Raw genomic sequence first — 16,716 nt, 5'->3', positions numbered from 1 at the left:
TTTTACCTCTTCTATCAGTTCGTATAGATCATACTGAGAATACAGTGCCCCAGTGGCCTAATGGATAAGGCACTGGCCTCCTAAGCCAGGGGTTGTGGGGTCAAGTCCCATCTGGGGTGGTTGGAAGCAGAGTGGCGCAGCGGAAGCGTGCTGGGCCCATAACCCAGAGGTCGATGGATCGAAACCATCATCTGCTAACCTGTTTTTTTAGCAATGGAGTACGAACAAAAATAAAAAATTCGTAATTTCATGGGCATTTGTCAGTGCCTGCCATTATATATGTTTTTACCTCTTCTATCAGTTCGTATAGATCATACTGAGAATACAGTGCCCCAGTGGCCTAATGGATAAGGCACTGGCCTCCTAAGCCAGGGGTTGTGGGTTCAAGTCCCATCTGGGGTGGTTGAAAGCAGAGTGGCGCAGCGGAAGCGTGCTGGGCCCATAACCCAGAGGTCAATGGATCGAAACCATCCTCTGCTAACCTGTTTTTTTAGCAATGGAGTACGAACAAAAATAAAAAATTCGTAATTTCATGGGCATTTGTCAGTGCCTGCCATTATATATTTTTTTACCTCTTCTATCAGTTCGTATAGGTCACACTGAGAACACATTGCCCCAGTTGCCTAATGTATAAGATACTGTACTCCTAAGTCAGGGTTTGTGGGTCCAATCTTGGGTGGTTGGAAGCAGAGTGGCGCAGCGGAAGCGTGCTTTGCCCATAACCCAGAGGTCGATGGATCGAAACCATCCTCTGCTAACCTGTTTTTTTAGCAATGGAGTACGAACAAAAATAAAAAATTCGTAATTTCATGGGCATTTGTCAGTGCCTGCCATCATATATGTTTTTACCTCTTCTATCAGTTCATATAGGTCATACTGATAACACAGTGCCCCAGTGGCCTAATGGATAAGATACTGTACTCCTAAGTCAGGGTTTGTGGGTCCAATCTTGGGTGGTTGGAAGCAGAGTGGCGCAGCGGAAGCGTGCTGGGCCCATAACCCAGAGGTCGATGAATCGAAACCATCCTCTGCTAACCTATTTTTTTTAGCAATGGAGTTCGAACAAAAATAAAAAAAATCGTAATTTCATGGGCATTTGTCAGTGCCTGCCATTATATATTTTTTTACCTCTTCTATCAGTTCGTATAGGTCATACTGAGAACACAGTGCCCCAGTGGCCTACTGGATAAGGCACTAGCCTCCTAAGCCAGGGATTGTGGGTTCAAGTCCCATCTGGGGTGGTTGGAAGCAGAGTGGCGCAGCGGAAGCGTGCTGGGCCCATAACCCAGAGGTCGATGGATCGAAACCATCATCCGCTAACCTGTTTTTTTAGCAATGGAGTACGAACAAAAATAAAAAATTCGTAATTTCATGGGCATTTGTCAGTGCCTGCCATTATATATTTTTTTACCTCTTCTATCAGTTCGTATAGGTCACACTGAGAACACAGTGCCCCAGTGGCCTAATGGATAAGATACTGTACTCCTAAGCCAGGGATTGTGGGTTCAATCTTGGGTGGTTGGAAGCAGAGTGGCGCAGCGGAAGCGTGCTTGGCCCATAACCCAGAGGTCGATGGATCGAAGCCATCATCTGCTAACCTGTTTTTTTAGCAATGGAGTACGAACAAAAATTAAAAAAAATCGTAATTTCATGGGCATTTGTCAGTGCCTGCCATTATATATGTTTTTACCTCTTCTATCAGTTCATATAGGTCATACTGATAACACAGTGCCCCAGTGGCCTAATAGATAAGATACTGTACTCCTAAGTCAGGGTTTGTGGGTCCAAGCTTGGGTGGTTGGAAGCAGAGTGGCGCAGCGGAAGCGTGCTTGGCCCATAACCCAGAGGTCGATGGATCGAAACCATCATCTGCTAACCTGTTTTTTTAGCAATGGAGTACGAACAAAAATAAAAAATTCGTAATTTCATGGGCATTTGTCAGTGCCTGCCATTATATATTTTTTTACCTCTTCTATCAGTTCGTATAGATCATACTGAGAATACAGTGCCCCAGTGGCCTAATGGATAAGGCACTGGCCTCCTAAGCCAGGGGTTGTGGGTTCAAGTCCCATCTGGGGTGGTTGAAAGCAGAGTGGCGCAGCGGAAGCGTGCTGGGCCCATAACCCAGAGGTCGATGGATCGAAACCATCCTCTGCTAACATGTTTTTTTAGCAATGGAGTATGAACAAAAATAAAAAATTCGTAATTTCATGGGCATTTGTCAGTGCCTGCCATTATATATATTTTTACCTCTTCTATCAGTTCGTATAGGTCATACTGAGAACACAGTGCCCCAGTGGCCTAATGGATAAGGCACTTCCCTCCTAAGCCAGGGATTGTGGGTTCAAGTCCCATCTGGGGTGGTTGGAAGCAGAGTGGCGCAGCGGAAGCATGCTGGGCCCATAACCCAGAGGTCGATGGATCGAAACCATCCTCGGCTAACCTGTTTTTTTTAGCAATGGAGTACGAACAAAAATAAAAAAAATCGTAATTTCATGGGCATTTGTCAGTGCCTGCCATTATATATTTTTTTACCTCTTCTATCAGTTCGTATAGGTCATACTGAGAACACAGTGCCCCAGTGGCCTACTGGATAAGGCACTAGCCTCCTAAGCCAGGGATTGCTGGTTCAAGTCCCATCTGGGGTGGTTGGAAGCAGAGTGGCGCAGCGGAAGCGTGCTGGGCCCATAACCCAGAGGTCGATGGATCGAAACCATCCTCTGCTAACATGTTTTTTTAGCAATGGAGTATGAACAAAAATAAAACATTCGTAATTTCATGGGCATTTGTCAGTGCCTGCCATTATATATTTTTTTACCTCTTCTATCAGTTCGTATAGGTCACACTGAGAACACAGTGCCCCAGTGGCCTAATGGATAAGATACTGTACTCCTAAGCCAGGGATTGTGGCTTCAATCGTGGGTGGTTGGAAGCAGAGTGGCGCAGCGGAAGCGTGCTTGGCCCATAACCCAGAGGTCGATGGATCGAAACCATCATCTGCTAACCTGTTTTTTTAGCAATGGAGTACGAACAAAAATTTTAAAAAAATCGTAATTTCATGGGCATTTGTCAGTGCCTGCCATTATATATGTTTTTACCTCTTCTATCAGTTCATATAGGTCATACTGATAACACAGTGCCCCAGTGGCCTAATGGATAAGATACTGTACTCCTAAGTCAGGGTTTGTGGGTCCAAGCTTGGGTGGTTGGAAGCAGAGTGGCGCAGCGGAAGCGTGCTTGGCCCATAACCCAGAGGTCGATGGATCGAAACCATCATCTGCTAACCTGTTTTTTTAGCAATGGAGTACGAACAAAAATAAAAAATTCGTAATTTCATGGGCATTTGTCAGTGCCTGCCATTATATATTTTTTTACCTCTTCTATCAGTTCCTATAGGTCACACTGAGAACACAGTGCCCCAGTTGCCTAATGGATAAGACACTGTACTCCTAAGTCAGGGTTTGTGGGTCCAATCTTGGGTGGTTGGAAGCAGAGTGGCGCAGCGGAAGCGTGCTGGGCCCATAACCCAGAGGTCGATGGATCGAAACCATCCTCTGCTAACCTGTTTTTTTAGCAATGGAGTACGAACAAAAATAAAAAATTCGTAATTTCATGGGCATTTGTCAGTGCCTGCCATTATATATGTTTTTACCTCTTCTATCAGTTCATATAGGTCATACTGATAACACAGTGCCCCAGTGGCCTAATGGATAAGATACTGTACTCCTAAGTCAGGGTTTGTGGGTCCAATCTTGGGTGGTTGGAAGCAGAGTGGCGCAGCGGAAGCGTGCTGGGCCCATAACCCAGAGGTCGATGGATCGAAACCATCATCTGCTAACCTGTTTTTTTAGCAATGGAGTACGAACAAAAATAAAAAAAATCGTAATTTCATGGGCATTTGTCAGTGCCTGCCATTATATATTTTTTTACCTCTTCTATCAGTTCGTATAGGTCATACTGAGAACAAAGTGCCCCAGTGGCCTAATGGATAAGGCACTGGCCTCCTAAGCCAGGCGTTGTGGGTTCAAGTCCCATCTGGGGTGGTTGAAAGCAGAGTGGCGCAGCGGAAGCGTGCTGGGCCCATAACCCAGAGGTCGATGGATCGAAACCATCCTCTGCTAACCTGTTTTTTTAGCAATGGAGTACGAACAAAAATAAAAAATTCGTAATTTCATGGGCATTTGTCAGTGCCTGCCATTATATATTTTTTTACCTCTTCTATCAGTTCGTATAGATCATACTGAGAACACAGTGCCCCAGTGGCCTAATGGATAAGGCACTGGCCTCCTAAGCCAGGGATTGTGGGTTCAAGTCCCATCTGGGGTGGTTGGAAGCAGAGTGGCGCAGCGGAAGCGTGCTGGGCCCATAACCCAGAGGTCGATGGATCGAAACCATCCTCTGCTAACCTGTTTTTTTTAGCAATGGAGTACGAACAAAAATAAAAAAAATCGTAATTTCATGGGCATTTGTCAGTGCCTGCCATTATATATTTTTTGACCTCTTCTATCAGTTCGTATAGGTCATACTGAGAACACAGTGCCCCAGTGGCCTAATGGATAAGATACTGTACTCCTAAGCCAGGGATTGTGGGTTCAATCTTGGGTGGTTGGAAGCAGAGTGGCGCAGCGGAAGCGTGCTTGGCCCATAACCCAGAGGTCGATGGATCGAAACCATCATCTGCTAACCTGTTTTTTTAGCAATGGAGTACGAACAAAAATTTAAAAAAATCGTAATTTCATGGGCATTTGTCAGTGCCTGCCATTATATATGTTTTTACCTCTTCTATCAGTTCATATAGGTCATACTGATAACACAGTGCCCCAGTGGCCTAATGGATAAGATACTGTACTCCTAAGTCAGGGTTTGTGGGTCCAAGCTTGGGTGGTTGGAAGCAGAGTGGCGCAGCGGAAGCGTGCTTGGCCCATAACCCAGAGGTCGATGGATCGAAACCATCATCTGCTAACCTGTTTTTTTAGCAATGGAGTACGAACAAAAATTTAAAAATTCGTAATTTCATGGGCATTTGTCAGTGCCTGCCATTTTATATTTTTTTACCTCTTCTATCAGTTCCTATAGGTCACACTGAGAACACAGTGCCCCAGTTGCCTAATGGATAAGATACTGTACTCCTAAGTCAGGGTTTGTGGGTCCAATCTTGGGTGGTTGGAAGCAGAGTGGCGCAGCGGAAGCGTGCTTGGCCCATAACCCAGAGGTCGATGGATCGAAACCATCCTCTGCTAACCTGTTTTTTTAGCAATGGAGTACGAACAAAAATAAAAAATTCGTAATTTCATGGGCATTTGTCAGTGCCTGCCATTATATATGTTTTTACCTCTTCTATCAGTTCATATAGGTCATACTGATAACACAGTGCCCCAGTGGACTAATGGATAAGATACTGTACTCCTAAGTCAGGGTTTGTGGGTCCAATCTTGGGTGGTTGGAAGCAGAGTGGCGCAGCGGAAGCGTGCTGGGCCCATAACCCAGAGGTCGATGGATCGAAACCATCATCTGCTAACCTGTTTTTTTAGCAATGGAGTACGAACAAAAATAAAAAATTCGTAATTTCATGGGCATTTGTCAGTGCCTGCCATTATATATTTTTTTACCTCTTCTATCAGTTCGTATAGGTCATACTGAGAACAAAGTGCCCCAGTGGCCTAATGGATAAGTCACTGGCCTCCTAAGCCAGGGGTTGTGGGTTCAAGTCCCATCTGGGGTGGTTGAAAGCAGAGTGGCGCAGCGGAAGCGTGCTGGGCCCATAACCCAGAGGTCGATGGATCGAAACCATCCTCTGCTAACCTGTTTTTTTAGCAATGGAGTACGAACAAAAATAAAAAATTCGTAATTTCATGGGCATTTGTCAGTGCCTGCCATTATATATTTTTTTACCTCTTCTATCAGTTCGTATAGGTCACACTGAGAACACATTGCCCCAGTTGCCTAATGTATAAGATACTGTACTCCTAAGTCAGGGTTTGTGGGTCCAATCTTGGGTGGTTGGAAGCAGAGTGGCGCAGCGGAAGCGTGCTTTGCCCATAACCCAGAGGTCGATGGATCGAAACCATCCTCTGCTAACCTGTTTTTTTAGCAATGGAGTACGAACAAAAATAAAAAATTCGTAATTTCATGGGCATTTGTCAGTGCCTGCCATCATATATGTTTTTACCTCTTCTATCAGTTCATATAGGTCATACTGATAACACAGTGCCCCAGTGGCCTAATGGATAAGATACTGTACTCCTAAGTCAGGGTTTGTGGGTCCAATCTTGGGTGGTTGGAAGCAGAGTGGCGCAGCGGAAGCGTGCTGGGCCCATAACCCAGAGGTCGATGGATCGAAACCATCCTCTGCTAACCTATTTTTTTTAGCAATGGAGTACGAACAAAAATAAAAAAAATCGTAATTTCATGGGCATTTGTCAGTGCCTGCCATTATATATTTTTTTACCTCTTCTATCAGTTCGTATAGGTCATACTGAGAACACAGTGCCCCAGTGGCCTACTGGATAAGGCACTAGCCTCCTAAGCCAGGGATTGTGGGTTCAAGTCCCATCTGGGGTGGTTGGAAGCAGAGTGGCGCAGCGGAAGCGTGCTGGGCCCATAACCCAGAGGTCGATGGATCGAAACCATCATCCGCTAACCTGTTTTTTTAGCAATGGAGTACGAACAAAAATAAAAAATTCGTAATTTCATGGGCATTTGTCAGTGCCTGCCATTATATATTTTTTTACCTCTTCTATCAGTTCGTATAGGTCACACTGAGAACACAGTGCCCCAGTGGCCTAATGGATAAGATACTGTACTCCTAAGCCAGGGATTGTGGGTTCAATCTTGGGTGGTTGGAAGCAGAGTGGCGCAGCGGAAGCGTGCTTGGCCCATAACCCAGAGGTCGATGGATCGAAGCCATCATCTGCTAACCTGTTTTTTTAGCAATGGAGTACGAACAAAAATTAAAAAAAATCGTAATTTCATGGGCATTTGTCAGTGCCTGCCATTATATATGTTTTTACCTCTTCTATCAGTTCATATAGGTCATACTGATAACACAGTGCCCCAGTGGCCTAATAGATAAGATACTGTACTCCTAAGTCAGGGTTTGTGGGTCCAAGCTTGGGTGGTTGGAAGCAGAGTGGCGCAGCGGAAGCGTGCTTGGCCCATAACCCAGAGGTCGATGGATCGAAACCATCATCTGCTAACCTGTTTTTTTAGCAATGGAGTACGAACAAAAATAAAAAAATCGTAATTTCATGGGCATTTGTCAGTGCTTGCCATTATATATTTTTTGACCTCTTCTATCAGTTCGTATAGGTCATACTGAGAACACAGTGCCCCAGTGGCCTACTCGATAAGGCACTGGCCTCCTAAGCCAGGGTTTGTGGGTTCAAGTCCCATCTGGGGTGGTTGGAAGCAGAGTGGCGCAGCGGAAGCGTGCTGGGCCCATAACCCAGAGGTCGATGGATCGAAACCATCCTCTGCTAACATGTTTTTTAGCAATGGAGTATGAACAAAAATAAAACATTCGTAATTTCATGGGCATTTGTCAGTGCCTGCCATTATATATTTTTTTACCTCTTCTATCAGTTCGTATAGGTCACACTGAGAACACAGTGCCCCAGTGGCCTAATGGATAAGATACTGTACTCCTAAGCCAGGGATTGTGGGTTCAATCTTGGGTGGTTGGAAGCAGAGTGGCGCAGCGGAAGCGTGCTTGGCCCATAACCCAGAGGTCGATGGATCGAAACCATCATCTGCTAACCTGTTTTTTTAGCAATGGAGTACGAACAAAAATTTAAAAAAATCGTAATTTCATGGGCATTTGTCAGTGCCTGCCATTATATATGTTTTTACCTCTTCTATCAGTTCATATAGGTCATACTGATAACACAGTGCCCCAGTGGCCTAATGGATAAGATACTGTACTCCTAAGTCAGGGTTTGTGGGTCCAAGCTTGGGTGGTTGGAAGCAGAGTGGCGCAGCGGAAGCGTGCTTGGCCCATAACCCAGAGGTCGATGGATCGAAACCATCATCTGCTAACCTGTTTTTTTAGCAATGGAGTACGAACAAAAATAAAAAATTCGTAATTTCATGGGCATTTGTCAGTGCCTGCCATTTTATATTTTTTTACCTCTTCTATCAGTTCCTATAGGTCACACTGAGAACACAGTGCCCCAGTTGCCTAATGGATAAGATACTGTACTCCTAAGTCAGGGTTTGTGGGTCCAATCTTGGGTGGTTGGAAGCAGAGTGGCGCCGCGGAAGCGTGCTTGGCCCATAACCCAGAGGTCGATGGATCGAAACCATCCTCTGCTAACCTGTTTTTTTAGCAATGGAGTACGAACAAAAATAAAAAATTCGTAATTTCATGGGCATTTGTCTGTGCCTGCCATTATATATGTTTTTACCTCTTCTATCAGTTCATATAGGTCATACTGATAACACAGTGCCCCAGTGGACTAATGGATAAGATACTGTACTCCTAAGTCAGGGTTTGTGGGTCCAATCTTGGGTGGTTGGAAGCAGAGTGGCGCAGCGGAAGCGTGCTGGGCCCATAACCCAGAGGTCGATGGATCGAAACCATCATCTGCTAACCTGTTTTTTTAGCAATGGAGTACGAACAAAAATAAAAAATTCGTAATTTCATGGGCATTTGTCAGTGCCTGCCATTATATATTTTTTTACCTCTTCTATCAGTTCGTATAGGTCATACTGAGAACAAAGTGCCCCAGTGGCCTAATGGATAAGTCACTGGCCTCCTAAGCCAGGGGTTGTGGGTTCAAGTCCCATCTGGGGTGGTTGAAAGCAGAGTGGCGCAGCGGAAGCGTGCTGGGCCCATAACCCAGAGGTCGATGGATCGAAACCATCCTCTGCTAACCTGTTTTTTTAGCAATGGAGTACGAACAAAAATAAAAAATTTGTAATTTCATGGGCATTTGTCAGTGCCTGCCATTATATATGTTTTTACCTCTTCTATCAGTTCATATAGGTCATACTGATAACACAGTGCCCCAGTGGCCTAATGGATAAGATTCTGTACTCCTAAGTCAGGGTTTGTGGGTCCAATGTTGGGTGGTTGGAAGCAGAGTGGCGCAGCGGAAGCGTGCTGGGCCCATAACCCAGAGGTCGATGGATCGAAACCATCATCTGCTAACCTGTTTTTTTAGCAATGGAGTACGAACAAAAATAAAAAATTCGTAATTTCATGGGCATTTGTCAGTGCCTGCCATTATATATTTTTTTACCTCTTCTATCAGTTCATATAGGTCATACTGATAACACAGTGCCCCAGTGGCCTAATGGATAAGATACTGTACTCCTAAGTCAGGGTTTGTGGGTCCAATCTTGGGTGGTTGGAAGCAGAGTGGCGCAGCGGAAGCGTGCTGGGCCCATAACCCAGAGGTCGATGGATCGAAACCATCATCTGCTAACCTGTTTTTTTAGCAATGGAGTACGAACAAAAATAAAAAATTCGTAATTTCATGGGCATTTGTCAGTGCCTGCCATTATATATTTTTTTACCTCTTCTATCAGTTCGTATAGATCATACTGAGAATACAGTGCCCCAGTGGCCTAATGGATAAGGCACTGGCCTCCTAAGCCAGGGGTTGTGGGTTCAAGTCCCATCTGGGGTGGTTGAAAGGGATTGTGGGTTCAATCTTGGGTGGTTGGAAGCAGAGTGGCGCAGCGGAAGCGTGCTTGGCCCATAACCCAGAGGTCGATGGATCGAAACCATCATCTGCTAACCTGTTTTTTTAGCAATGGAGTACGAACAAAAATAAAAAATTCGTAATTTCATGGGCATTTGTCAGTGCCTGCCATTTTATATTTTTTTACCTCTTCTATCAGTTCCTATAGGTCACACTGAGAACACAGTGCCCCAGTTGCCTAATGGATAAGATACTGTACTCCTAAGTCAGGGTTTGTGGGTCCAATCTTGGGTGGTTGGAAGCAGAGTGGCGCAGCGGAAGCGTGCTTGGCCCATAACCCAGAGGTCGATGGATCGAAACCATCCTCTGCTTACCTGTTTTTTTAGCAATGGAGTACGAACAAAAATAAAAAATTCGTAATTTCATGGGCATTTGTCAGTGCCTGCCATTATATATGTTTTTACCTCTTCTATCAGTTCATATAGGTCATACTGATAACACAGTGCCCCAGTGGACTAATGGATAAGATACTGTACTCCTAAGTCAGGGTTTGTGGGTCCAATCTTGGGTGGTTGGAAGCAGAGTGGCGCAGCGGAAGCGTGCTGGGCCCATAACCCAGAGGTCGATGGATCGAAACCATCATCTGCTAACCTGTTTTTTTAGCAATGGAGTACGAACAAAAATAAAAAATTCGTAATTTCATGGGCATTTGTCAGTGCCTGCCATTATATATTTTTTTACCTCTTCTATCAGTTCGTATAGGTCATACTGAGAACAAAGTGCCCCAGTGGCCTAATGGATAAGTCACTGGCCTCCTAAGCCAGGGGTTGTGGGTTCAAGTCCCATCTGGGGTGGTTGAAAGCAGAGTGGCGCAGCGGAAGCGTGCTGGGCCCATAACCCAGAGGTCGATGGATCGAAACCATCCTCTGCTAACCTGTTTTTTTAGCAATGGAGTACGAACAAAAATAAAAAATTCGTAATTTCATGGGCATTTGTCAGTGCCTGCCATTATATATTTTTTTACCTCTTCTATCAGTTCGTATAGGTCACACTGAGAACACATTGCCCCAGTTGCCTAATGTATAAGATACTGTACTCCTAAGTCAGGGTTTGTGGGTCCAATCTTGGGTGGTTGGAAGCAGAGTGGCGCAGCGGAAGCGTGCTTTGCCCATAACCCAGAGGTCGATGGATCGAAACCATCCTCTGCTAACCTGTTTTTTTAGCAATGGAGTACGAACAAAAATAAAAAATTCGTAATTTCATGGGCATTTGTCAGTGCCTGCCATTATATATTTTTTTACCTCTTCTATCAGTTCGTATAGGTCATACTGAGAACAAAGTGCCCCAGTGGCCTAATGGATAAGTCACTGGCCTCCTAAGCCAGGGGTTGTGGGTTCAAGTCCCATCTGGGGTGGTTGAAAGCAGAGTGGCGCAGCGGAAGCGTGCTGGGCCCATAACCCAGAGGTCGATGGATCGAAACCATCCTCTGCTTACCTGTTTTTTTAGCAATGGAGTACGAACAAAAATAAAAAATTCGTAATTTCATGGGCATTTGTCAGTGCCTGCCATTATATATGTTTTTACCTCTTCTATCAGTTCGTATAGGTCACACTGAGAACACATTGCCCCAGTTGCCTAATGTATAAGATACTGTACTCCTAAGTCAGGGTTTGTGGGTCCAATCTTGGGTGGTTGGAAGCAGAGTGGCGCAGCGGAAGCGTGCTTTGCCCATAACCCAGAGGTCGATGGATCGAAACCATCCTCTGCTAACCTGTTTTTTTAGCAATGGAGTACGAACAAAAATAAAAAATTCGTAATTTCATGGGCATTTGTCAGTTCCTGCCATTATATATTTTTTTACCTCTTCTATCAGTTCGTATAGGTCATACTGAGAACAAAGTGCCCCAGTGGCCTAATGGATAAGTCACTGGCCTCCTAAGCCAGGGGTTGTGGGTTCAAGTCCCATCTGGGGTGGTTGAAAGCAGAGTGGCGCAGCGGAAGCGTGCTGGGCCCAGAGGTCGATGGATCGAAACCATCCTCTGCTAACCTGTTTTTTTAGCAATGGAGTACGAACAAAAATAAAAAATTCGTAATTTCATGGGCATTTGTCAGTGCCTGCCATTATATATTTTTTTACCTCTTCTATCAGTTCGTATAGGTCACACTGAGAACACATTGCCCCAGTTGCCTAATGTATAAGATACTGTACTCCTAAGTCAGGGTTTGTGGGTCCAATCTTGGGTGGTTGGAAGCAGAGTGGCGCAGCGGAAGCGTGCTTTGCCCATAACCCAGAGGTCGATGGATCGAAACCATCCTCTGCTAACCTGTTTTTTTAGCAATGGAGTACGAACAAAAATAAAAAATTCGTAATTTCATGGGCATTTGTCAGTGCCTGCCATCATATATGTTTTTACCTCTTCTATCAGTTCATATAGGTCATACTGATAACACAGTGCCCCAGTGGCCTAATGGATAAGATACTGTACTCCTAAGTCAGGGTTTGTGGGTCCAATCTTGGGTGGTTGGAAGCAGAGTGGCGCAGCGGAAGCGTGCTGGGCCCATAACCCAGAGGTCGATGGATCGAAACCATCCTCTGCTAACCTATTTTTTTTAGCAATGGAGTACGAACAAAAATAAAAAAAATCGTAATTTCATGGGCATTTGTCAGTGCCTGCCATTATATATTTTTTTACCTCTTCTATCAGTTCGTATAGGTCATACTGAGAACACAGTGCCCCAGTGGCCTACTGGATAAGGCACTAGCCTCCTAAGCCAGGGATTGTGGGTTCAAGTCCCATCTGGGGTGGTTGGAAGCAGAGTGGCGCAGCGGAAGCGTGCTGGGCCCATAACCCAGAGGTCGATGGATCGAAACCATCATCCGCTAACCTGTTTTTTTAGCAATGGAGTACGAACAAAAATAAAAAATTCGTAATTTCATGGGCATTTGTCAGTGCCTGCCATTATATATTTTTTTACCTCTTCTATCAGTTCGTATAGGTCACACTGAGAACACAGTGCCCCAGTGGCCTAATGGATAAGATACTGTACTCCTAAGCCAGGGATTGTGGGTTCAATCTTGGGTGGTTGGAAGCAGAGTGGCGCAGCGGAAGCGTGCTTGGCCCATAACCCAGAGGTCGATGGATCGAAGCCATCATCTGCTAACCTGTTTTTTTAGCAATGGAGTACGAACAAAAATTAAAAAAAATCGTAATTTCATGGGCATTTGTCAGTGCCTGCCATTATATATGTTTTTACCTCTTCTATCAGTTCATATAGGTCATACTGATAACACAGTGCCCCAGTGGCCTAATAGATAAGATACTGTACTCCTAAGTCAGGGTTTGTGGGTCCAAGCTTGGGTGGTTGGAAGCAGAGTGGCGCAGCGGAAGCGTGCTTGGCCCATAACCCAGAGGTCGATGGATCGAAACCATCATCTGCTAACCTGTTTTTTTAGCAATGGAGTACGAACAAAAATAAAAAAATCGTAATTTCATGGGCATTTGTCAGTGCTTGCCATTATATATTTTTTGACCTCTTCTATCAGTTCGTATAGGTCATACTGAGAACACAGTGCCCCAGTGGCCTACTCGATAAGGCACTGGCCTCCTAAGCCAGGGTTTGTGGGTTCAAGTCCCATCTGGGGTGGTTGGAAGCAGAGTGGCGCAGCGGAAGCGTGCTGGGCAAATAACCCAGAGGTCGATGGATCGAAACCATCCTCTGCTAACATGTTTTTTAGCAATGGAGTATGAACAAAAATAAAACATTCGTAATTTCATGGGCATTTGTCAGTGCCTGCCATTATATATTTTTTTACCTCTTCTATCAGTTCGTATAGGTCACACTGAGAACACAGTGCCCCAGTGGCCTAATGGATAAGATACTGTACTCCTAAGCCAGGGATTGTGGGTTCAATCTTGGGTGGTTGGAAGCAGAGTGGCGCAGCGGAAGCGTGCTTGGCCCATAACCCAGAGGTCGATGGATCGAAACCATCATCTGCTAACCTGTTTTTTTAGCAATGGAGTACGAACAAAAATTTAAAAAAATCGTAATTTCATGGGCATTTGTCAGTGCCTGCCATTATATATGTTTTTACCTCTTCTATCAGTTCATATAGGTCATACTGATAACACAGTGCCCCAGTGGCCTAATGGATAAGATACTGTACTCCTAAGTCAGGGTTTGTGGGTCCAAGCTTGGGTGGTTGGAAGCAGAGTGGCGCAGCGGAAGCGTGCTTGGCCCATAACCCAGAGGTCGATGGATCGAAACCATCATCTGCTAACCTGTTTTTTTAGCAATGGAGTACGAACAAAAATAAAAAATTCGTAATTTCATGGGCATTTGTCAGTGCCTGCCATTTTATATTTTTTTACCTCTTCTATCAGTTCCTATAGGTCACACTGAGAACACAGTGCCCCAGTTGCCTAATGGATAAGATACTGTACTCCTAAGTCAGGGTTTGTGGGTCCAATCTTGGGTGGTTGGAAGCAGAGTGGCGCCGCGGAAGCGTGCTTGGCCCATAACCCAGAGGTCGATGGATCGAAACCATCCTCTGCTAACCTGTTTTTTTAGCAATGGAGTACGAACAAAAATAAAAAATTCGTAATTTCATGGGCATTTGTCTGTGCCTGCCATTATATATGTTTTTACCTCTTCTATCAGTTCATATAGGTCATACTGATAACACAGTGCCCCAGTGGACTAATGGATAAGATACTGTACTCCTAAGTCAGGGTTTGTGGGTCCAATCTTGGGTGGTTGGAAGCAGAGTGGCGCAGCGGAAGCGTGCTGGGCCCATAACCCAGAGGTCGATGGATCGAAACCATCATCTGCTAACCTGTTTTTTTAGCAATGGAGTACGAACAAAAATAAAAAATTCGTAATTTCATGGGCATTTGTCAGTGCCTGCCATTATATATTTTTTTACCTCTTCTATCAGTTCGTATAGGTCATACTGAGAACAAAGTGCCCCAGTGGCCTAATGGATAAGTCACTGGCCTCCTAAGCCAGGGGTTGTGGGTTCAAGTCCCATCTGGGGTGGTTGAAAGCAGAGTGGCGCAGCGGAAGCGTGCTGGGCCCATAACCCAGAGGTCGATGGATCGAAACCATCCTCTGCTAACCTGTTTTTTTAGCAATGGAGTACGAACAAAAATAAAAAATTCGTAATTTCATGGGCATTTGTCAGTGCCTGCCATTATATATTTTTTTACCTCTTCTATCAGTTCGTATAGGTCACACTGAGAACACATTGCCCCAGTTGCCTAATGTATAAGATACTGTACTCCTAAGTCAGGGTTTGTGGGTCCAATCTTGGGTGGTTGGAAGCAGAGTGGCGCAGCGGAAGCGTGCTTTGCCCATAACCCAGAGGTCGATGGATCGAAACCATCCTCTGCTAACCTGTTTTTTTAGCAATGGAGTACGAACAAAAATAAAAAATTCGTAATTTCATGGGCATTTGTCAGTGCCTGCCATCATATATGTTTTTACCTCTTCTATCAGTTCATATAGGTCATACTGATAACACAGTGCCCCAGTGGCCTAATGGATAAGATACTGTACTCCTAAGTCAGGGTTTGTGGGTTCAATCTTGGGTGGTTGGAAGCAGAGTGGCGCAGCGGAAGCGTGCTGGGCCCATAACCCAGAGGTCGATGGATCGAAACCATCATCTGCTAACCTGTTTTTTTAGCAATGGAGTACGAACGAAAATAAAAAATTCGTAATTTCATGGGCATTTGTCAGTGCCTGCCATTATATATTTTTTTACCTCTTCTATCAGTTCGTATAGGTCATACTGAGAACAAAGTGCCCCAGTGGCCTAATGGATAAGTCACTGGCCTCCTAAGCCAGGGGTTGTGGGTTCAAGTCCCATCTGGGGTGGTTGAAAGCAGAGTGGCGCAGCGGAAGCGTGCTGGGCCCATAACCCAGAGGTCGATGGATCGAAACCATCCTCTGCTAACCTGTTTTTTTAGCAATGGAGTACGAACAAAAATAAAAAATTCGTAATTTCATGGGCATTTGTCAGTGCCTGCCATTATATATTTTTTTACCTCTTCTATCAGTTCGTATAGGTCACACTGAGAACACATTGCCCCAGTTGCCTAATGTATAAGATACTGTACTCCTAAGTCAGGGTTTGTGGGTCCAATCTTGGGTGGTTGGAAGCAGAGTGGCGCAGCGGAAGCGTGCTTTGCCCATAACCCAGAGGTCGATGGATCGAAACCATCCTCTGCTAACCTGTTTTTTTAGCAATGGAGTACGAACAAAAATAAAAAATTCGTAATTTCATGGGCATTTGTCAGTGCCTGCCATCATATATGTTTTTACCTCTTCTATCAGTTCATATAGGTCATACTGATAACACAGTGCCCCAGTGGCCTAATGGATAAGATACTGTGCTCCTAAGTCAGGGTTTGTGGGTCCAATCTTGGGTGGTTGGAAGCAGAGTGGCGCAGCGGAAGCGTGCTGGGCCCATAACCCAGAGGTCGATGGATCGAAACCATCCTCTGCTAACCTATTTTTTTTAGCAATGGAGTACGAACAAAAATAAAAAAAATCGTAATTTCATGGGCATTTGTCAGTGCCTGCCATTATATATATTTTTACCTCTTCTATCAGTTCGTATAGGTCATACTGAGAACACAGTGCCCCAGTGGCCTACTGGATAAGGCACTAGCCTCCTAAGCCAGGGATTGTGGGTTCAAGTCCCATCTGGGGTGGTTGGAAGCAGAGTGGCGCAGCGGAAGCGTGCTGGGCCCATAACCCAGAGGTCGATGGATCGAAACCATCATCCGCTAACCTGTTTTTTTAGCAATGGAGTACGAACAAAAATAAAAAATTCGTAATTTCATGGGCATTTGTCAGTGCCTGCCATTATATATTTTTTTACCTCTTCTATCAGTTCGTATAGGTCACACTGAGAACACAGTGCCCCAGTGGCCTAATGGATAAGATACTGTACTCCTAAGCCAGGGATTGTGGGTTCAATCTTGGGTGGTTGGAAGCAGAGTGGCGCAGCGGAAGCGTGCTTGGCCCATAACCCAGAGGTCGATGGATCGAAGCCATCATCTGCTAACCT

At 44.9% G+C, this 16,716-nt stretch overlaps 13 non-coding genes across 13 annotated transcripts; all 13 read left to right on the top strand.

Annotated features, from left to right (window-relative positions):
- The first annotated feature begins 46 nt into the window (after positions 1-46).
- trnar-ccu (transfer RNA arginine (anticodon CCU)) lies at positions 47-119 on the top strand. The gene has a single exon. It is a non-coding gene; the product is annotated as a tRNA-Arg (tRNA).
- Positions 120-329: 210 nt separating this feature from the next.
- trnar-ccu (transfer RNA arginine (anticodon CCU)) lies at positions 330-402 on the top strand. Its single transcript has one exon. It is a non-coding gene; the product is annotated as a tRNA-Arg (tRNA).
- A 1,605-nt stretch (positions 403-2,007) lies between these two features.
- trnar-ccu (transfer RNA arginine (anticodon CCU)) lies at positions 2,008-2,080 on the top strand. Its single transcript has one exon. It is a non-coding gene; the product is annotated as a tRNA-Arg (tRNA).
- A 1,890-nt stretch (positions 2,081-3,970) lies between these two features.
- Positions 3,971-4,043, top strand: trnar-ccu (transfer RNA arginine (anticodon CCU)). The gene has a single exon. It is a non-coding gene; the product is annotated as a tRNA-Arg (tRNA).
- Positions 4,044-4,253: 210 nt separating this feature from the next.
- Positions 4,254-4,326, top strand: trnar-ccu (transfer RNA arginine (anticodon CCU)). Its single transcript has one exon. It is a non-coding gene; the product is annotated as a tRNA-Arg (tRNA).
- Positions 4,327-5,649: 1,323 nt separating this feature from the next.
- Positions 5,650-5,722, top strand: trnar-ccu (transfer RNA arginine (anticodon CCU)). The gene has a single exon. It is a non-coding gene; the product is annotated as a tRNA-Arg (tRNA).
- Positions 5,723-8,719: 2,997 nt separating this feature from the next.
- Positions 8,720-8,792, top strand: trnar-ccu (transfer RNA arginine (anticodon CCU)). Its single transcript has one exon. It is a non-coding gene; the product is annotated as a tRNA-Arg (tRNA).
- A 764-nt stretch (positions 8,793-9,556) lies between these two features.
- trnar-ccu (transfer RNA arginine (anticodon CCU)) lies at positions 9,557-9,629 on the top strand. The gene has a single exon. It is a non-coding gene; the product is annotated as a tRNA-Arg (tRNA).
- A 796-nt stretch (positions 9,630-10,425) lies between these two features.
- On the top strand, positions 10,426-10,498 carry trnar-ccu (transfer RNA arginine (anticodon CCU)). The gene has a single exon. It is a non-coding gene; the product is annotated as a tRNA-Arg (tRNA).
- A 487-nt stretch (positions 10,499-10,985) lies between these two features.
- Positions 10,986-11,058, top strand: trnar-ccu (transfer RNA arginine (anticodon CCU)). The gene has a single exon. It is a non-coding gene; the product is annotated as a tRNA-Arg (tRNA).
- Positions 11,059-11,545: 487 nt separating this feature from the next.
- Positions 11,546-11,618, top strand: trnar-ccu (transfer RNA arginine (anticodon CCU)). Its single transcript has one exon. It is a non-coding gene; the product is annotated as a tRNA-Arg (tRNA).
- A 2,990-nt stretch (positions 11,619-14,608) lies between these two features.
- trnar-ccu (transfer RNA arginine (anticodon CCU)) lies at positions 14,609-14,681 on the top strand. Its single transcript has one exon. It is a non-coding gene; the product is annotated as a tRNA-Arg (tRNA).
- Positions 14,682-15,445: 764 nt separating this feature from the next.
- On the top strand, positions 15,446-15,518 carry trnar-ccu (transfer RNA arginine (anticodon CCU)). The gene has a single exon. It is a non-coding gene; the product is annotated as a tRNA-Arg (tRNA).
- Positions 15,519-16,716: the final 1,198 nt, after the last annotated feature.

The sequence above is a fragment of the Salvelinus fontinalis genome, unplaced genomic scaffold, assembly GCF_029448725.1.
Source record: "Salvelinus fontinalis isolate EN_2023a unplaced genomic scaffold, ASM2944872v1 scaffold_0195, whole genome shotgun sequence".
NCBI lineage: Eukaryota > Metazoa > Chordata > Actinopteri > Salmoniformes > Salmonidae > Salvelinus > Salvelinus fontinalis.
The sequence above is the reverse complement of the archived record's forward strand: the minus strand, read 5'-3'. Positions and strand labels throughout refer to the sequence as shown.